The sequence below is a fragment of the Physeter macrocephalus genome, chromosome 5 (assembly GCF_002837175.3).
Source record: "Physeter macrocephalus isolate SW-GA chromosome 5, ASM283717v5, whole genome shotgun sequence".
Classification (NCBI taxonomy): Eukaryota; Metazoa; Chordata; class Mammalia; order Artiodactyla; family Physeteridae; genus Physeter; species Physeter macrocephalus.
Window position 1 is genome coordinate 103,077,881 of NC_041218.1, and position 22,261 is coordinate 103,100,141.

At 43.8% G+C, this 22,261-nt stretch overlaps 1 long non-coding RNA gene across 5 annotated transcripts in view; it reads left to right on the plus strand.

Annotated features, from left to right (window-relative positions):
• Positions 1 to 22,261, plus strand: part of LOC114486359 (uncharacterized) — a 464,012-nt gene that overhangs the window by 409,769 nt on the left and 31,982 nt on the right. For all 5 annotated transcript variants that reach the window (XR_008617510.1, XR_003680004.2, XR_008617511.1 and 2 more), the window contains exon 4: positions 16,326 to 16,650. This is a non-coding gene — a long non-coding RNA (uncharacterized lncRNA). The remainder of the gene's footprint in view (positions 1 to 16,325; positions 16,651 to 22,261) is intronic.

Consider the following 22,261-nt stretch of genomic DNA (forward strand, 5'->3'; position numbering starts at 1 on the left):
TTTCTTTATTCTGTTCTGCAGCAGTGAATTCCACCATTCTGTCTTCCAGGTCACTTATCCATTCTTCTGCCTCAGTTATTCTGCTATTGATTCCTTCTAGTGTAGTTTTTATTTCAGTTATTGTATTGTTCATCTCTGTTTGTTTGTTCTTTAATTCTTCTAGGTCTTTGTTAAACATTTCTTGCATCTCCTCTATCTTTGCCCCCATTCTTTTTCTGAGGCCTTGGATCATCTTCACTATCATTATTCTGAAATCTTTTTCTGGAATATTGCCTATCTCCATTTCATCTAGCTGTTTTTCTGGGGTTTTATCTTGTTCCTTCATCTGGTACATAGCCCTCTGCCTTTTCATCTTGTGTATTTTTCTGTGAATGTGGTTTTTGTTCCACAGGCTGCAGGATTGTAGTTCTTCTTGCTTCTGCTGTCTTCCTTTTGGTGGATGAGGCTCAGGACCTGTATTTCTAATTCTTAAATTTACAGGTAATATTGGGGCAGGGTTTTGCCATAATATTCTGCCCTTGATCTCTGTCACTGGGTCCTTTATTTGTCCCTTAGTTTTTCAGCACTAAGAATTGTAAAGCTTGTGAAGAATAGAGTACTGGTAATTTGAAATTCTGCATTCTGTCCTTTAACAAGTCACCTCTCAAAGTTAAGGTACTACTGCTTTTATTACTGCTGTGCTTTTTTTTAAAGATAAATTTATTTATTTATTTATTTATTTATTTATTTAATCTGGTACATAGCCCTCTGCCTTTTCATCTTGTGTATTTTTCTGTGAATGTGGTTTTTGTTCCACAGGCTGCAGGATTGTAGTTCTTCTTGCTTCTGCTGTCTTCCTTTTGGTGGATGAGGCTCAGGACCTGTATTTCTAATTCTTAAATTTACAGGTAATATTGGGGCAGGGTTTTGCCATAATATTCTGCCCTTGATCTCTGTCACTGGGTCCTTTATTTGTCCCTTAGTTTTTCAGCACTAAGAATTGTAAAGCTTGTGAAGAATAAAGAGTACTGGTAATTTGAAATTCTGCATTCTGTCCTTTAACAAGTCACCTCTCAAAGTTAAGGTACTACTGCTTTTATTACTGCTGTGCTTTTTTTTAAAGATAAATTTATTTATTTATTTATTTATTTATTGCTGTGTTGGGTCTTCATTGCTGTGCTCAGGCTTTCTCTAGTTGCAGCGAGCAGGGGCTACTCTTCTTTGCAGTGCATGGGCTTCTCATTGTGGTGGCTTCTCTTGTTGTGGAGCACGGGCTCTAGCCGTGTGGGCTTCAGTAGTTGTGGTGCACAGGCTTAGTTGCTCCGTGGCATGTGAGATCTACCCAGACCACGGATCAAACCCATGTTCCCTTGGCAGGTGGATTCTTAACCACTGCACCACCAGAGAAGTCCTGCTGTGCTTATAATATGATATAATGGATGTGAAAATCCTTTGCAAACTGATGTATACCGATGTAGTCTACTATTTTTTACTAGGGCTTCAGTGACTAGATTTTGTGTACCTATGCCCCCACGATCAGATGATCACTCTTCTAAAAGATACATTTGTTTTGTGAAAGGCAGTGTGGTTATTAGATTGGGCCTGGCCTTTGGACTATAATAGGCTGGTTTAATCCTAGGCCAGTTAATTACTTTCTACATGACCCTGGGATGGTCATTTACTCTTGTTAGACTCTAGAATAAAACTGATATAATAAAATCCATCACTAGGATTAAATGGTATCATGTACATGGTAGGTCTGGCACATGACAGGCACACAACTACATCACTTTTTCTTTTAAAGACAAGACAGCTCAGGCCAAGAAAGGGTTCACAACAGTGGACAAGGTGATAAAGTTAAAATATTGCTAATCCTCTGTTCAGAATCCTCTGGTGACTTCTCATCTTAGAGTAAAAGCCAAATCCTTGAAAAGGCCCTTTAAACAATGTCCTTACAGAATCCGGCCCCTGTTACCCCTGCCCTCCTGCTTCTTTCTCCTCACTTAGATGCTGCAGCTATGCTGGCCTCTCAACCTTACTCAAATGGCACATCAGGGGAAGGCCTTCCCTGTCACCTCACTGAAAATTCCAACCCTCCCTCTGCTGTCTACCCCTCCTTCTTGTTTTAATTTTCTCTTTGAACTTCTAGTTATCTAACATGAAATTCATTTTTCTTATTCATTTTCCTTATTTTCCTGCTCCCTCATTAGAAGGTCCAGGAGGTTAGGAATTTTGTCTCTTTTGCTCACTGTTCTATATCAGGGGCCCACAATGCTGCTTGGAATGTGGTAGACACTTATTTTGTTGAATGAAAGAATGAAATACAGTTCTTATGACTCAAGACTAGAACTCTGGGCTTCCCTGGTGGCGCAGTGGTTGAGATTCCGCCTGCCGAGGCAGGGGACACGGGTTCGTGCCCCGGTCCAGGAGGATCCCACGTGCCGCGGAGCGGCTGGGCCCGTGAGCCGTGGCCGCTGAGCCTGCGCGTCCGGAGCCTGCGCTCCGCAACGGGAGAGGCCGCAGCGGAGGGAGGCCCGCATACCACAAAAAAAAAAAGAAAAAAAAAAGAGATATGTGATAATCGATGCTGCTAATGACATATGTTTTATGTAAGGTCAGTAAATGATATGTCATTTCAAGCTACGTCCGGAGCCTGTGCTCCGCAACGGGAGAGGCCACGGCAGTGAGAGGCCCGCGTACCGCAAAAAAAAAAAAAAAAAAAAAAAAAGACTAGAACTCTGCTGATTGTAATAATAACTAAGATGTATGTAGCTCTTTGCATTGACAAGTATTTTACATGCATTATCTTGCTTTATCCAAGGGCAGATGTTCAATGGTTTTTGTACAATTTTGGACTAATTCGGTCTGCAATTTTTTCCAAGACACTTTCTCGTGATGCATGACATTACACTGGTCTTTTTGATGGGAGAAACGTGTTTGAATTTCAGGGATAATTTGCAGTGGCTGCTGGTGTCTCACTTTGCACTGTAGAGCAGGGTGGGATGTTGACCAAGGACAGGCCCCCAGAACTGATTTGGGAATATCGGCACTCACTTGGGGGCGGGTTCAGTTAGCCCTATTTCAAATCCCTAACTCTTTTGTAGCTTCCATGTAGCACCCAGGACACACTGAAGAGTGAGGTAGCTCAGAAGCACCCTCACCTAAGATCCTCCTTGTAAGTCATGAAACTCTACTCCACACCAACTGTTGAATTGGTGGTTGGACACTTCAACTCCAGCTTGGCCTGGGTGCCTGATCCATTTGGTCAGGATCTGTGACACCCACCACATGCATGGAAGGGAGGGCAGTGCAGGGCGCTTCTGCAGAGAAGCTCTGTCTTTGGGAAACAAGGATGGACGAGCTTCCTTCAAGTGGTAAAAAAATAAGTATATATGGTTTTTATTTTGAAACACAGAGATTTATTTCAGTGGAAAAATCCCCAAATATTTGGCTGGCTTTAATCTTTAGCATTATAAAAAGGCAAAGAAACAACTAAAGCAAGACAGACCTCATCACTCTGAACCTGCTGGCACATAGATTATTAGAAACTCAAAATTCATCGTGTGCTTGAAAAAACTTCCCAACCCAAGGCAGGTTGGGAAGTCAGCGGCCCCCAGTGAACAGGTGTGAGTCTGGGCGTGTCAACCCTGTTGAGCCACTGGGGTTTCATCAGTGAGCAAAAGAGGTGAAGATCCTTACCCTCACAGAAGCTGGGTTCTAGCTCTAGAAATTCTGTGACTTTTAAAAAATATTTGTAGGCAAAGGGTCCTGCTTAGTGCAAGTTTCATTCAACACCTTTTTATTTTTATTTTTATTTTTTTTTGCGGTACGCGGGCCTCTCACTGTTGTGGCCTCTCCCGTTGCGGAGCACAGGCTCCGGACGCGCAGGCTCAGCGGCCATGGCCCACGGGCCCAGCCGCTCCGCGGCACGTGGGATCCTCCCGGACCGGGGCACGAACCCGATTCCCCTGCATCGGCAGGCGGACGCGCAACCACTGCGCCACCAGGGAAGCCCAACACACCGATTTTTGAGGACTTACTTTGTGCCAGACGAGGTGTCAGATGCTGGGTACTGGAGCTTGCCCCTTGGAGCTTCTAGTCTAGTAGAGAGGCAACCACAGAGATCTCACAAGTGCGATGTAAACGTCTATAACTTCCATCTGTGATAAACGTTACGAAGAATTGCCGCGTGGCATTATGAGGCTGTATGATGAAAGGATTTGACTTAGAGAGGGAAGGAGGTGGGAGTTGAAATAGCATGTGAAGGAGGAGGAGGTGATAAGCAGGAGCAGAGATGAGGGCAGATGCAGAGGTGCGGGTGCAGAGCCTCTGTGTCTGAGGGCAGCGTGGCGAGCCTGTGGACGGAGAGAAAGTCCCCTGAGTGGAGAGCACAGGGGAGGCAGGAGGCGGGGCCGACGTGGGGCTGAGGGGAGGAGCTCTGAATTTCATCCAGACGTCGGCGTGGGAGCAGGCTGGGTGAAGTGGGCAACTAGGTTTGGGTTCTGAAATGACTAAAGGGCGTATAGGTAAATCAGCTATGAGACTCTGCCTGCTATTAAAACGCTGTCTTTTGCCTCCAAACCCACCTGTCTACACCTCGCTTTTGTGACTTTTGGGGACATGTGCCAACTTTCTCCTTTGCCAGTTGGTCCTCCTAGGTTCTGCCAGTGGGGGTCCTAGAAGGGGACCTGGGAAGCAGGAGGGGGCAGAAGGGACTCACTGCTGTGGCTCACAGGTGACACCCTGGTAATGACACGGCACCCAGGAAGCAGTGGTTGGTGTCGAGTTTCATCTGCTTCCAGCCTTCCCTGAAGCAGCCTCACTTCTGTCCCCCAGAAATCCCAGCCCCGCAGGGAGCCAGCCTTGTTAAAGTGGCCTCAAGCACAAAGGGCCACACTGGAGAGGCTGACAGGCCATGAGTCTGACCTGGGGTCTCAGCTTTAGCTGCTGCCTGAGTCCTGGGGAGCTTTGGAAAATCCCAGAGCCCGGACCACCTGGGGCCCAGAACCGGACTCGGGTGTGAGAACCCCTGCAGCCCAGGCTGAGACCCTCCCCGGGGGTCGCTGGGTCAGGATCCAGGTCAGCTGCCCCTCGGGCCACGGTGAAAGGCATTGTCCGGAGTCTCCCTGGGCGTGTTCTGTGCCGATTCCACCTTGTCTAGGCCTGTGGGTGCAGAAACCCAGGTTGAGGAGCCGTAAAGAGCCCACCCATCAGAGCGAAACATTTCAGGGCCAGCCAGCATCACCGCAGCAGGAGCTTCCAGAAGCATCCGTGACAGCTGCCCTCTTGGCTGGTGACGATCTCCTCACAGACGCAAGGGCTGAAGCCAGTGGGCCGTGTCGGGGGAAGCTCGCTGCCACCGGGGCCAGGCCTCCTGGCAGCCAACTGGTGAGGTCTTAGCCATGCTGTGCTGACTCCAAGCGAGATGCACGTTGTTTTTGGAAAGGAAACACGCCCCTCACTCATCCAGGCAGGCACCCTGGCACCCCGGCTGCGGCTTGGGTCCAGCTGGGAGCCCCCACCTGCAACACTACCCGTGGTCCTCCTGCATCACTGCGTGGTCCTCCTGCATCACCGCAGGGTCCTCCTGCATCACCACAGGGTCCTCCCCACCCCGCCGGTCATGGGAACCGCTGGGTACCAGCGGGCTGTGACGGGTCGCAGCCACGGTCTCTCTCCTTCACTGTGGGTGGTCAGCCCGCCTTGCTGCCCTTGATTGTACACCTGCAGCCCCGCCAGGCGCCGCGAGGAGGGCCCGGGATGCTCCCCGAGCGCCTCCAAGGGGACACTTCTAAGGAGCAGCTCCTCCATTGCGTTCCCAGGAAGACACTGGACCAGAAGTGGGGAGCTGTGCCTATTTTGTTTGAAATAGCATTACAGCTTTTCCTATTGTAGAAGTAAGACATTCTCATTGCTAGAAACTCAATACATAGTGAGGAAAATAATTTGTCATCTCAAATCCTGAAGATAATTTCTGATAATACTTTGTTGTATGTCCTTTCAGATACACACATACACACACAGAGAGAGATTTTTAAAACAATAATGATTTAATCCTTTTTACATGGCATTTAATTACTATAAGTGATTCCATCTGCTATAATCTTTTAAATACTGTTTTGCAAAAATACTCATGATAGCTCCTAACATCTTTTCTCCTTTATACCTTCTTTTGAATTGAGTCTTTGATGGTTGTGTCCTATACTTTGACAGATGTGGAGTGAATATATATTTTTTAAAAATATGTTTGTTTGCGCAACCGCTGCGCCACCAGGGAAGCCCTAAAAATATGTTTTTAATCAAGTAGCTTCCGCAAATCATTTACTTGTTTTTCCTCTTGGATTGTTTGCTGGTCAAGTGTTTTACTTCTTTTCTCCTCTTAAATGCATACTGCCTTCCCCATAAATCAATTAAGTTGAGACTATTGAGGAAATCTTTTCTCCTAATTAGTAATGTGTGGTTTCCTTTTTTTTTCCCCCTTTTCTGAGAGCTCATTTAGTTTCCTGAGTTGTCTGTGACGTTTATTCCCCTCCATCAGAAGAACAAAGAGCAAAGAGACTTAGAATTGGCATGAGACAGTTCAGCATTTTGAACAGGCTCCTAGGCCCCCTCTTCCTCACTTTTTTCATTGTGGTAAAATATACATAACATAAAATTTACCATCTTAACCATTTTTAAGTGTAGAGTTGAGTGGCATTAAGTACATTCACATTGTTGTGCAACCATCACCACATCCAGCTCCAGAACTTTTCTCATCCTGCAGAAGTGAAACTCTGCCCCCAATTAAACCATAACTCCTGGTTCCCCTTCCCAGCCCCTGCGCCCACCATTCTATTTCTGTTTCTATGAATTTGACTCCCCTAGGGTCCTCGTACAAGTGGAATCATACGGTATCTGTCCTTCTGTGACTGGCTAATTTCATTTAGCATAATGTATCCGAGGTCCATCCACATTGTAGCATGTGTCAGAATATCCTTCCTTTTTAAGGCTGAATAATATTCCATTGCATGGATAGACCACATTTTTTTTATCCATTCATCCATCGATGGACACTTGGCTGCTTGCATCTTTTGGGTGTTGTGAATAATGCTGCTATGAACATGCGTGTATAAATATCTGTTTGAGTACCTGCTGTCACTGTTTGGGGTATATACTCAAATGAAATTGCTGGATCATATGATATCCCTATGTTTATTTTTTTTGAGGAAACTCCATACCGTTTTCCACAGTGGCTGCACCATTTCACATTCCCACCAATGGTGCACAGCTGTGTTCCAATTTCTCCACATCCTCACCAACACTCGTTATTTTCTGTCTTGTTTTTGTTTTTTTTGACAATTGCCATCCTAATGGGTGTGAGGTGGTTATAAGATGTTTTTGAGCAAGACTGGTCTCATCTGTTGAAGTGGGCAGAACATAGGTAGCTGTCTAGAGGCTGATGTTAGTTTAAGTCCCCAATGCTGCCGTGTTTTCCTCCTGACCCCTCCACGTGTCAGCTTGGCTCAACAGAAACTGTCTTTGCAGCATCCCTGTCTCTGTTTTACTCCAGGTTAGAATTGGTCAAAAGAGAAATTTGAGTGAAATCCGGAAGGCAAAGTGAGTAGTTTAGCTGTCTGAGAGATGCAGGCAGAGGGGTGGTGGTTCCAGCGTGGCCACCCTCGCCTTGGCTCTCAGCACCTCCTCTCCTGGCCGCGGTCCGTCTGAGCAGCAGCCGCCAGAGCCGGCAGCAGGTGCAGCCTGCTCCAGCCTCTGCCCCTCCAGCCTGGCTCTGCAGCGGGGGGGCTGGGGGAGGGCTGGCTTCCCAGGTGTCCCTGCAACCTCCAACTTGACCACTCACGCCAGGGCTTCTGGAGGCTGGTACTTATTTTCCTCTGATCCCGCAGCTTTCATTTTTGAACTTCCCCAGCTCCTCCCACAACATGTAAAGTCTAATAGCGAATAATAAATCTCTTTTCTGTAATATGCAGTGGATCTATTTCCCTTTATAGTACCTTGACGGAAACAGTATCTCCTTTTTTAAAATTACTTATCTCTCTTGATAAGAGACAAAGGATTAGAGCTAGGCTTTAGGTCGGTGACTCTGAATCCTGTACATGAAAATCACACAGAATGTTTTAAAAAATACTGGGCACCATCCCAGACAAACCAAATCAAAATATTTAGGTGTGGGGGGGCTCAGGTATAGGTAGAGTTTCAATGATCCTTATATGATTTCAATAAGCAGTCAGAATTGAGACCTACGTCTTTGAGTTAAATATGTTTAGAACCTAGACACCATGGATTTAAATTCATAACAGAAGTAGAAATGATTGACATAAAAATCTTGCTTTGAATGTGGGCTGTGCTAAGTTGGAAGAGAAAAGCATGATTCTAGGGGTCTGGGGGGAAGTAGGTTGGGGACCAGGGAATGTAAAGCAAAGGCTTGTCTCTCTTTTTGGAGATGCTGAACATAGCAAGCCCAGAAATGGATGAAAAAGAAACTTCAATTATTTCTTTATTTCAAGTTTGGACTTGGGCAAGTTCTATTCCAGGCATAAGAGATTATGTGAGGGAAAAATAGTAAGTCAGAAGACAAGAAATACATAAAGTAAAATGAAAGGGGAGAGATTCAGTGGAGGTGTATCCAAAAGGTTTCAGATTTTGCTGTTTAGCTGTTCATCCAATGGCTAGCTGTTGGCACCAGACGCAAGATCCTAGTTCATTCCACAGGTTGATCTCTTTTGTATGACAAACAGGACTTTGCTAAGGACTTCAAGGCATGTCACTTCACCAGCAATGGGACTCTGTCACACAAAAAACTGTAATTTGGAAAGAAATTTGGCTTTTGGGGGAGAAAATTTATGATGAGAGAGTAAAATTGTCCTTGGAAGCAGGCCCCAAATATGTCTCACTGGATTTGACTCTCAAAGAGTCTCTTTTCTTTCCCAGAAGTTTAGCATCTAAAATAAGTTCTGGGGCTTCCCTGGTGGCACAGTGGTTAAGAATCTGCCTGCCAATGCAGGGGACACGGGTTCGAGTCCTGGGTCAGGAAGATCCCACATGCCGCGGAGCGGCTGGGCCCGTGCACCACAACTACTGAGCCTGCGCTCTAGAGCCTGTGCTCCACAACAAGAGAAGCCACCGCAACGAGAAGCCCGTGCTCCTCAACAAAGAGTAGCCCCCACTTGCCGCAACTAGAGAAAGCCTGTGCACAGCAACTAAGACTCAATAGTTTTATTTTTAGTGTTTTGAGAAACCTCCAATACTGGTTTCCACAGTGGATGCACCAAGAAAAAAATATTTTAGAAGATAACTGAAATAGATAAATTTGAGACAAATTTATTCAGTGAAAAAGAAAAAAGTATATAAATGAGAATTTTACAATTTTAATTATAAAACAATATACATAAAATTGAAATTTGCCTGTGTATGCTTGTGTAGACACACGAAGATTTGAAAGGAAAAAACACCAAAGTGTTAAAAGTTGTGTGATGGTTTTTATTGTATTATTTATATTTTAGTATGTTTCCCAAATCCTTTACAATGAGCAAGTATTAAAATAATAAAGAGAATAACATTATAAAATATTTTAAAATAAAATTATAAGTAAATACCACACAATTATAATGAATTTAAATGTTTAAAAGAAATGGAAAATAAAGTTGATTAAAATGTAAAGTATTATATATTAAGAATTATAGATAAATAGACACCAATTTCTTAACAGTATTTTTTCTCTGAGTAGTGAAATTACGGATAATTTAAGATGTCTTCCCTTTGCTTGACTTGAATTTTTAAAATCGTATACAAATGGATACATCACTTTTTAACAAAGGGAAATGTATTTTAAGAGTAAATAATTTCATTTCTTCAAAAAACAACCACTGTCAAAAATGTCAAAATTTTGTCCATTTCCACAGAAGCTACATTTGTATGTGTACAGCTAGGATTGATGGTGGAGGCTCTCAAACTTTCAAGAAATAAATGAACCCAAGCCCATATAAAAAGCCCCCCAGCACAGAAAAAGTTACAATTGCATGCAGTTCAGTTTTAGCAAGTAAATGTTGCAGATATATCAGTTTACAACCTCAACCATTGCAGAAATGTAAATTTTCTTTGTTTTTGTTTTCCTTTTCCAATTCAGGATAGCAGAATTTTAACCTAAAATTTTACCAGGACTGTGTCTAAATTCTAGGGAGTTTACCAACTGCCACAGTGTCATTCATTCATTCATCTGTGCACCTTCTGCTGCATTCCAGGCATCTGCTGGCGTGTCCATCCCCCCATCTGACCCGTGATACAGGCAGTTGATTGCGTGTGGGGTCGTTTGTCTTCCCCATCTTCATGAACTCTTGGGTTCGGTGGCTGTCTGCCACTCCACGCTGCTCCTACGTGCTTGGGAATTATTCCTTTCTTCTGCGGGTCTCACTGTCTCTCCAGGAACCCCTGAGTGTCTCAGCTCCACAAATCAGGCGGGGTTTCTGTCACCCGCCTGGGGCATGGTCTGGGGAGCAGCCTGCCGGCTCACTCTTGCTGAGATCTGATGGTATTTTCATTCTCACAGTCTCCTTTCTAACGTTATACCCTTCCCCAAGTCAGGGAATAATCTTGGTAGAGAAGGCTTGGGTTAATAATTTCCTTACCATCTCATAAGAACACTCCTTCTAAAATAATCCAGTTTTTCTCTTTTTAGCTATCACATGCCTTTCCTTAGAGTACAGATGTCCTGGATGCACAAATGTGGGAGATGGCCAAGGGAAATGCTGAGAGAACATTTCATATTTCAATAGTTTTGATACAAAAGATGTAACCAAGATAGCCCGCATAAAAACTGGAGTAGAGAAAGACAAATACTGCTCCAAGTCTGCCTGCTCTGAACACTGTCCAACAGTCATGTCTGTGTTAAGTGACCCTACCCCCATGCCACAGGCAAACAGGGCCATCGGATTTCGTGCCAGGAATGTGTAATTTGGGGCTGAGAATCTGGAGACTTACACAGCAGATGTTGCTGTCCCCATGCTGTCTTGGACCCCTGCTGCCAGGACCTCGGTGCTTCCCTTTACTCAAGCCTTGGTTATTGAGCTCGTTCCTGGGTTCTGCGAGATATTCCAGTATCTTTCCAATAAATTCTCATTTTCTCAGGCCAGTATCAGTTTCTATTACTTGCCATGTAAACAGTATTAATAAAAAATCATAGAACCACCTCGCATCTGAAGACAGAATAAAACATCTTAAATGAAATATTTAAGGACATAACTCAACCAGGTATTAATTGAATTGGGAATTTGGAGTTAACTTGTCAATTTATTGGTGCCTGATGTATCCTCTACTAAAGTCCCATGGAGAGATGTGTGGCCATGAACACACACAAGAGAAAAATCAGCAACATTACTTAGAAAATGGAGATCATCATATGCCAAAATTAGAAAAATTTTAATAACTGCATCATCAATGAGGATATATAGAAAAATACATTTTGGAGTTATATACTGGACTCTGTGAACCGATGTAAGGCAGAGGGTGGCAAAGCTGGTAGGGAAAAATGTTAGTATCTCCCTGCAGGCCCAAATACCCAGGATTCACTGAACAGAAAACTAAGCAGGCACCCCCTACTGCTCAGAGCAGTCCCCAGAGTTGGCCATAATCATGACTTCTTCCACCACGCCAGCCCCATTGGCTTAGATCTGCCGAAGGCAATACAACTGCCATATTCAAGAACATGGGTTGGCACAGAATGGGGTGTGGTATATTCCCGTCCAAGGATGCTCATAGGGCCAGCCTTCCGCTTCCAGCCCCTGTCAAAGAACCACAGGCTGCCTTGAAATCAGTAGCAGAGTTAGGGACCCTGGCAAAGTGGGGACTGGCCAAGACCCCACTGCACTGTAGCCTACCCAGCCGGGGAGACGCACAGCCAGGCAGAGGCACACTGACCTCCTCTCCCCAGTCTCCTTCAGAAGGAAAGAGGCTAAAGCAGCAGTGCAAACGCTGTGCCCACACTGTCTGAGACTCGGGCCTGAGACTCCTACAACTTATTTCTAAACTGGGCACTTTGCAAGTGAAAGGGAGCGCTCGTATTAATTACAGGAACAAGCGGTGTAGCCCGGCACACCGGGACAAGTGGTCAGCTACTGAGACTGCGCCTGATGGATCCCCCTCAGTTCAAAGTCCGTAACAGAAATAAGCCAGTCTGGACCCATTGAAAAGAAGCCGGGAACCAAAGGAAAGGGAAGGGTTACCAACGATGCTCCGATCTCGGAGAATGCATCTCTGAGGAGGAGGGACATTCTGGGACATACCCGCCTGGAGTCCCCAAAAAGATGCAGGGAAACGTGCACACAGAGCACACCCGCCCCGCTGAAGGCAGACAGGAGAGCGGAGCTGGACGTTTGGGCCCCTCTGGCAGGAAGAGCTGCTTCCTGCTTGACATCAGAGCTGAAAGTGGATACTGTGTTGTCAGCACCATTTACTTCCTATAAACACTGCTACGCATTCCCCGGCAACGGAGTTTCAGGGTGCGAGCTTTCCAATTTCATATCCATTATTCTGTGGTTTACACATGCGCTGGAATTGGTAAAGTTTAGGGCCGTGGACACATGGACAAAAACCAGAGCAAGGCTGCAAGAAAGCTCTATTCAGCTGCCCCCCGAAGGCTCCGTGCTTAGCAGGGGTCACAGACTGACTTCTGCCTGCTACACAGGAAGAAACAAATCTTCTCCCTACACGAAGTTCTCTGATAAAAATGATCCATAAACAAAAAAGAAAGAGTATGTTCGTAAGATAATTAAGGTGACGATGACATTTCAAAAGTGACTGAATCAAGATGTCGCTTAAGAAAGGAATACTGGCTTTGCTTTTTTTCTGTAAGTCATTTCATTCGAGGAGCTCTGCTTTAGAATCCCACAATAGATATTCAAGATGGCATATAGTTGGTCATAACCATAATAGAAATAATTACAATTTTATACATATATATATAAAGTAGATACATAGCACTTATTCTGTGACAAATACTGAATTAAGTACTCTACTTTCAGAGCCTCGTCACTCACAATGGTTGTGATAAGAGTATATCTCCATTTTAAAAATGAGTGGACGCAAAGCTACCTTCCCGAGGTCACACAGTTAGTGAACGAGAGCTGGCTTGAATCCATGGCCGGCCAATTTGAAGGCCATGGTGTTAATCATCATGGCCAAGTGCCAGAAGCGTTCTCAGCTCAGACAAGCATCTAAACAGAAGCTCTAGTCCGCAATCTGAAGAATGCCCACACCCCCCACACACATTGAATACGCAAATCTGCAGGGAGAAATCTTGTGGTCTGTGCAGCAGGCACTGCAGGGTACTGTGAAGGCGACCACTCATTGGAATAGAACGCCAAAGGCAGTGTGCCCTGTACGTTAATAAATTAGAACTCCATTGACAATAATTGACCCAGCACGTGTCCACTGCTAGCTGGCTTCCTGCCGAGAAAGATCATTTCATAAAGTTTTATTTTTTCATAAATACGTGCTTTTTCTTAGAGCCTACATCCAATGTTAAAATATTCTGAAGCAGCTGCCTAGCAGTAGGTTCAGTAAATCTCTAATCTAAAGGGAGGGTAGAACTTTCTCTGTATTCAGTGTAAGTAAACAAAATACAATTTTCCAATTCTGCACAGAAAATGACTTTTCCCTGCTTCCATGGACCAAGTAGACAGTTGATAAACACGCCACTTACAGCCACTTTGTGTCTTAGCAAGAGCCGAGATTTAAACTCCAGTGCACGGAATGCACAAGTGCTCTCATTCCGCCCCTGGAAGCTAGGAAAGGTACACCACTCTGAGTGCGCTGTTCACCCCCAGGAACGTGTTTACACAGAGAATTGTACGGAGTGACAGAGGTCACTCAGCCGTGCGGCCTCTTCCTTTCTTTGCTAATGGGAGGCAGCAGGAGCCCAGGTTCTCACGAGCAGCGGCGGGGCAATCCTCACTGGGGCTGGACAGACTAGAAGCAGATGTGGCACCAGCCCCCCCACGCAGTCCTGCGAGCTGGTCTCAGCGCATGTGCAGTGGGGGTTTCCTGAGCTAAGACGGCAGTGAGTCAAAACAAATAGGCATCTTTATTTCAACACATTAAACAAAAGTGCGGGACTTGACGGGGTAGCTGAGAGTCAAGGTCACTCACTTTTGAAAATGTGGCTTTTTGAAGGTGAATTCAAACATCTGGAAATACTTTTAAAAATAAATCACTTCTGAAGTGAAGCACTAAACGGCAATTTTTTGGCAAGTGGTGTATCAGGGTTACTGAGAAATGAACTCCTGGCAAACGACGAGCTTAATGCTCCCCTCATGAGATCAGCACATAATTCACTATATTCTTAGAATGATTTTGCTTGAACTGTTTCAAGAGTTCTGCCTGGCAGGAAATGAGTTTAGGGTGAAGTGGAGACACAGGCCCTGCAGCTTCTCAGAGCAGACATGTCAATCGGTACTCATATGTGTATCTGCGTGGAGTCATGAAGCTTTACAGGAAATTGTTTTCACATACGTGGTTACGAATCTTATTCCCACAGACCCACAGAGTCCAAATCTGTGAAAAATCATATCTGATGAGAGTAGAGAAACTCTACAAAGAGAAACAGGAAAACACTAAAATGGAATTAAACACAAACTTTTTTTATCTGAAAGAAAATAGAATAATTGTGTCAAGACCTCACAGGATGGAAACCTCCTCTCTGCGGCAAAAAAAAAAAAAAAAAAGCTTCCTGTTTCGAGCCTTCATTATGTTTCTTGTACTTCATTACGTTTCTGTATATATAGTCAATTCTGCAGTTGTAATAGAAGGCACAATTTCTGCATGTGTGTACAAAAAGGAAAAAACAATGAGAAATCATAAACATAATTATAATTACACTAACAGTGATAAAAATGAAATATATTAACCTCAGTACACCAGTGAAAAGGTACGAATGAACAAATGAACCAGGGCCCTGTAAGAGGTACTGAAACACATTTTATTAAGTTTATTTGTTTGTCTTTCATTTTGTGTATATATATATTATTTTATTAATAGCTCTTTAGAAGACCTGAGGGAACCCTTTAGACTAACGTGTATTCTGGGACTTCCTCTGATCAACAAGAATTATAGGCGTTTTCCTGTCTGTGTAGGAGCGTTTCTCCAGGGATTCATGCTGTTGTTTTGGTAGCCTCACTTTGAATTGGTAAGAAAATATTTAAGATGGATAAGAACTCATTTTTTTAGGACGAAGGAAACATTTCCCCAAACTTGGAAATAGCCATTGGGCATATGTAAGGAAGTGAAATAATCTTTTACCACATGTGTATACCTGTAAGAGACAAAAATCACAGTCTGTTCTTAGCAAAAGGCAGCAGGTGGGACCCCTCCATCACCTCTGAAGAAATACCTCACGCTCCAAATCATGTGTCCTCCGTGGTACCATATTCAACAGTATAAGAACATTAATTGGTATCAACCATAGACACGGTAATCTAACTTTAGAGAACACTGTATACTAATTTGTGTCCTTAAGAACATCTTTATTCTAAAATTCAGATATTATAGCAAGGATGTGAATGGGTTTGCTCCTCAGAATGGCTGGAATTTGAGATTTCACCCATAAGTTCAGAGAATGTTTGTCAAGCGGTGATTTTACTCCATGAAGTTTCCTCATCTACCCCTGGCCTTTCAGCAAAGACCACTAAAACTGAGTCAAAAATCTATTTTAAGACATAAGAGAAAAAATGAGTTTGATATAGTCTCTTTCATTAAAATCTGAGTGTGTTATCTAACTTTATGGCTCTCAAACTTCAGTGTGCATCAGAATTACCTGGAAGGTTTGGTAAAACACGGGTTGCTGGGCCCCCTCTTAGAATTTCTGATTCAGTGGCTATGGAGCGGAGCCCGAAAATCTGCATTTCTAACAAATTCCCAGGGCATCCTGAAGGGGCTTATCTGGGGACCAGGCTGTGAGAACCACTGAGCTAACTTAATCCTTTTTTTTAGCCTCTCTCAAAGGTAATGGAATAGTAAGTACATATCAGTGATCACAATGTTATCTGTTTCGTTTGGGTTGACTGAGTTCTTCTCTGTTGAGTTAACAGCTAATTCCTTGAAAATCTTCATCCATAGAAATATTAACTAGCACTTATCGAATGCTGAAGCAAAGGATATAAAGTTACTCGAATTGAGTATTAAATTTAGCCAAGGTAAAAGAGATACCACAATACATTTATAATGCTCATTGCAAGGTTAAAAACATCTTGAAGGGAAAAAGCATTTTCCTGGCCATATTCTTTAGAAAACCACTGCCATATAAATTTCGTGTTCAACCAATATTTGAGTGCCTATTTTTTCTCTCTTTTTTTTTTTAGTGCCTATTTGTACCAAGTGCCGTTGTGGGTGAAGAAGGCCCAGGTCAATGTACAAAACAGGTGAAACTCCAGTCCTCTTGGATTTTTGTAAAGGGCGAGAGATGACAAACAATAAAATATAAAGAATATCAGATGAGGATTAGTGCCATGGAGAAAAGTCACAAGAGAAGTGAAGGCACAGGTGAGGGTATTAGTTTCCAGGACGGTCGACACTAGCAAGGAGGTGACATTTGAACAAGATCGTGAGGATCTGAGGGAGTGAAGCAAGTCACATCTAGAGGAACGGCATTTAGGACGGAGGAAGCAGCAACTGCAGACGCCTGAGGTAAGTACTGCAACATGAGGTATTTTCACTTGATGACCTTCCACACTAGGTACATGGCAAATCCTTACAGGGAGGGAAGAGTAAAACTCCCTATAAGGTTTTGAATGGTACCGAGGTCACAGGAGTGAGGTGGCTGGAAAAGCCAGACAGAGAAGGGAGACAACAGGGCACAGCGAGTGATACCGAGCTAGTCCCTGGGGCTCGGTCCCGCTGGCAACCCATCCCCACAGAGCCTGTCTCTCTAAACCAGGGCTGGGCCTTCGCCCCCTGACCCCTGTCCCCGGGGGTTGGGGACCCTCCATGTCTGGGTTCTACGAACAGACCTCCTCAGCTTCAGAGAGACACCGGTGTCAACAGGAGGTGGGATTGTGACACAGGTGTCCACCTCCAAAGGGAAGAGTCATTTGGAATTTCTGGTCCTTGAGATTTTCAACAAACAAACAAATGACAGACAACGTGAATGCGGAGTTGACAGTGTATTAGGACAGTTCAGGAACATGGACAATCAGCCAATTACAGCTAAGTCAAAGGGTCATAAGGACACTCACAGGCAAGGCCATTTTAATTTTACGCAAAGAAATCTGGAGTTTGTTTAAAAACCAAGAATGCTTTGTTGAAGTCAAGCATCTATGTTGCTGAACGTAGAGGAAACGATTTCACTCGAGAAGTTTTCCAAGAATCTCAGTAGGCTGTTAGTGTTGGATAGCATTATATTTTCTCCAGCATCTCAGTACAAGACCCTTAAAAAAATATACCTAAAGTACTGGTCTGTGCCGCCATGTTGGACGAGTTAGCTGCTGTTTTAGGTTAGAAGACCCGACCCTGGGGCTCTGTCCTCACCCCTCTTCTGGTCTCTGTCTATAGTCACACGGTTGGTGACGTCTCTCCTGTGTAGCCCCATGACTGCCTATGTGACAGCTCCATGTGGACGTCTAATGATCAGTATCTCCAAAACTGAGACTCTGAACACCCCTCCCCAAGCCCACCCCACCCACGGCCTTCCCAGCCTCGGATGCTGGCAAGCCCATCCGTTGCATGGTCCGGGGACCCCTCTCGTTCTGTCACAGCCCACATCCAACCCACCAGCAAGGCCTGCTGGCCCTGCTTCCAATACACCCACAATCTGCTCCCTTCTCAACACCCCTACAACTGCCAGACAAATAGATCAATGGAACAGAATAGAGAGTACAGAAATGAACCCACACTTTTATGGCCAATTAATCTATGACAAAGGAGGCACGAATACACAACGCAGAAAAGAAAGTCTCTTCGATAAATGATGTTGGAAAAACTGGACAGCTACATGCAGAAGAATCAAACTGGACTGCTTACTCACACTGCACACAAAAATAAACTCAAAATATATTAAAGACTCAGATGGAAGGCCTGAAACCATAAAACTCCTAGAAGAAAGCATAAGCAGTATACTCTTTGACGTCAGTCTTAGCAATATGTTTTTGGAATATCTCCCCTCAGGCAAACAAAAACAAAAAGAAACAAGACTACATCAAATTAAAAAGCTTTTGCACAGAGAAGGAAACTATCAACAAAAGGAGGCCACTACTGAATAGGAGGATGACATATCTGTTAAGGGATTAACATCAAAAATATGCAAAGAACTCATACAACTCACCTTCAGGAAAAAAATAAAAACCTGATTAATAAATGGGCACAGGACCTGAATGGACATTCTTCCAAACAAGATATACAGATGGCCAATAGACACAAAGAAAGATGTACAACATCACTAATCATTAGGGAAATGAAAATCAAAACCACAATGAGGTATTACCTCATACCTCAGAATGGCTATTATCAAAAAGACAACAAATAAAAAGTGTTGGCAAGGATGGGGAAAAAAGGGAACTCTCGTGCACTGTTGGTAGGAATGTAAGTTGGTGCAGCCACTATGGAGAACAGTATGGAGCTTCCTCAAAAAATTAAAAATTAAAACTACCATACAATCTATCAATTCCACTTCTGGGTATTTTTCCAAAGAAAAGGAAACACTAACTGGAAAATATATATGCACCCCTATGTTCATTGCAGCATTACTCACAAAGTACAGAAGTAACCTAAGTGCCCATCAATAGATGGATAAAGAAGATGTGATATATATATATAATGGACTATTATTCAGCCATAAAAAGGAATGAAATCTTGCCATTTACAACAACATGGATGAACCTACAGGGTATTATACTAAGTGAAATAATAAGTCAGAGAAAGACAAATACATATGGTTGCACTTATATGTGGAATCTAAAAAACAAAACAAATGAAGAAACATAAAACAAAGTCATCAATACGAGGAAAAACAGGTGGTTGCTAGAGGGGAGGGAAGTAGCTAAGGGCAGAGTCTTTATTGTAGGGACTTTATTATCTGATCTTAAAGAAAATGTGAAAATATGCACAGATGTAGATACACAAAGTTAGGGGACAGACATTTGAAAGTAATCATGCCTCTTGTTCTCAACTGCCTTTAAGAGGTAGGATGGAAAGTAACCTGCTGAAGTTGATAAGGGCTGTTGAGAAGGAGACTTAAGGAGAATAAATGCAAAGGAAAAGTTCCTGAAGGAAATTAAGTGCTACTCCAGTGAACATGTGATTCGTAAGAAAGCAACACAGCCTTACTGCTGATGTGGAGAAAGTTTTAGTGGTCTGGATATAAGAAAAAAAACAGCCACAACATTCCCTTAATGCAAAGGCTAATCCAGAGCGAGGCCCCAACTCTCTCTTTGATTCCATGAAGGCTGAGAGAGGTGAGGAAGCTGCAGAAGAAAAGAAGAAAAGTCAGAAGCTAGCAGAGTTTGGTTCATGAAGTTTAAGGAGAGAAGCCAACTCCATAAAATAAAAGTGCAAGATGAAGCAGCAAGTGCTGATGAAGAAGCTGCAGCAGGTAATCCAGAAGATCTAGCTAAGATAATTCATGAAGGTGGCTACACTAAACAACAAACTTCCACTGTAGACAAACAGCCTCATATTGAAAGAAGATGCCATCTAGGACGTTCCTAGCTAGAGAGGAGAAGTCAATGCCTGGCTTCAAAGCTACAAAGGACAGGCCAACTGTCTTGTTAGGGGCTAATGCAGTTGGTGACTTTAAGTTGAAGCCAATGATCCTTTACCGTTCCTAAAATCCTAGGGCCCTTAAGGATTTTGTACTCTGCCTGTGCTCTATAAATGGAGTAACAAAGCCTGGATGACAGCACACCTGTTTACAACAAGGTTTACTGAATATTTTAAACCCACTGTTGAGACCTACTGCTCAGAAAAAAAGATTCTTTTCAAAATATTGCTGCATTGACAATGCACCTGGTCACCCAAGAGCTCCGATGGAGATGTATAATGAGATTAATTTTGTTCTCATGCCTGCTAACACGACATCCATTCTGTAGCCTATGGATCAAGGATTAATTTCGAACTTCAGGTCTTATTAGTTAAGAAATGCACTTTGTTAGGCTATAGCTGCCATAGACAGTGAGTCTTCTGATGGACCTGGACAAAGTCAACTGCAAACCTCTGGAAAGGATTTACCATTCTAGAGGCCATGAAGAACATTAGTGATTCATGAGAAGAGGTCAAAATATCAACATTAACAGGAGTTTGGAATAAGTTGATTCCAACCCTCATGGATGATTTTGAGGGGCTCAAGACCTCAGTGGAGGAAGTAACTGCAGATGTGGTGGAAACAGCAAGAGGAATAGAATTAGAAGTGGAGCCGGAAGGAATGGTGACTGAATTGTTTGCCGTCTCATGATAAAACATTAATGGATGAGGAGTTGCTTCTTATGTATGAACAAAGAGAGTGGTTTCTTGAGATGGAATCTACTCCTGGTGAAATGCTGTGAAGATTGTTGAAATGACAACAATGGATTTAGAATACTGCATAAACTTAGTTGATAAATCAGTGGCAGGGTTTGAGAGAATTGGCTCCAATTTTGAAAGAAGTTCTACTGTCAATAAAATGCTCTCAAACAGCATTGCATGCTACAGAGAAATTGTTCATGAAAGGAAAAGTCAATCGAGGCAGCAAACTTCACTGTTGTCTTGTTTTAAGAAATGGCCACGGCCACCCCAGCTTTCAGCACCCACCACCCTGATCAGTCAGCAGCCACCAACGCCAAGGCAAGACCCTCCACCAGCACAAAGATTATGACTCGCTGAAGGCTCAGATGATGGTCAGCATTTTTAAGCAATAAAGTATTTTTTAATTAAGATATGTTCATTGTTTTTTTAAGCATAACGCTATTTCACACTTAAGAGACTTCAGTATAGCATAAAAATAACTTTAGTATACACTAGGACTTGCCTTATTGCAATACTCACTCTATTGCAGTGGTCTGGAACCGAACTCACAATATCTCTGAGGTACGTCTGTGCTCGGTCACTCAGATTTGGAATAGAGAGGACAGATTCGAGCATGGATACATGACTAACTTCTACCAGGCAGGTGCTGAGTGAACGCAGGAGTGGGAACCAAGAGTGCTGTTGGATCCAGTGTGAATGAAGGAGGAGGGGCCAGGCCAGGCCTATGAGCCTTGGAAAACAGAGATTTAAGATATCTCTAGGAAGCTGAAGCCGTGGAAACTGAAGGGATTAAGCCGAGTGTTTCAGAGGTTGACCAGTTCATAGTGATAAGTTACAGTGCGTGGCCATGAACGTAAAGAGAAAAGGCGATAATGGTTATTGGAGTTGAGAATTATTCAAAAGAAAACGCTTATTTTCTTCATTCTTCTGCTCACGTGAGAAGGGAGGGCTCCTCCCTCACCCCCCGGTGGGGAGCAGGGGTAGGGTGGACACTTCGGTCCCTCTCCCTTTGCCTTACTCGCTGCTCTCTTTGGCAGGAGGAATCTTATTTGATCGCTGAGCTCGGTGGAAGCTAGCTTCACTGGTCCATATTTCCAGGGGCAGCCTGGCTGTCTTGTGACGTGGGCGGCACTGGCCCACGTTCTCTGCTTCGTGCTCCCTCGTGCTAGGTGACAGCGCCTGCGCTTGAGTGAATAGTCGAGACTGTGCTCATGCCAAGGTCTGCACTTGTGGGGGAAGACAGAAGTCACAATTTAACCTCAGTTCCAAAGTGCACTCTCCCCCTCTCACACCCCAAGCCTTAGTCATAACAGAACAAACATATCTTGACTCCTTATTGTTTAGAAACTCCTGCTGGGAAGGGAATGAATGACTTATGTTCCCTAAGTTTTAGTAAGGAGGTCAAGGCATTTTGAGGCTAGGATCCGGATAGGTTATCCATCTGAGTGCTGGTGGGTACTGATAACCCAGAACGATGTCAGGACTTTGGGAGGGAAAAAAAAGACTTGGAGCCAGATACCAAATTTTCTGTAAATGCAGCAGAATTACTAGACATTTGATAAATGGTAGACATGAGGTAGGGCAAATATGTTGGTTATGAGGGGCAAGACGCTCAAAGGAGCAAAAGAATCTATGAGAATGGGCAGTAAATGACCTTAAGGTGACACTGGGGATAAAAGGGAACGTCGACCTCACCTTTTGGCTCTGCGTATGGGAGGTTGAGCAGCCTCTACTCGAGTTGGCTGCTAGGGACTCTTCATCCTCAGGAGAGAGGCAGGTTTCAGTGAAGGCCAGAGGGTGTCGG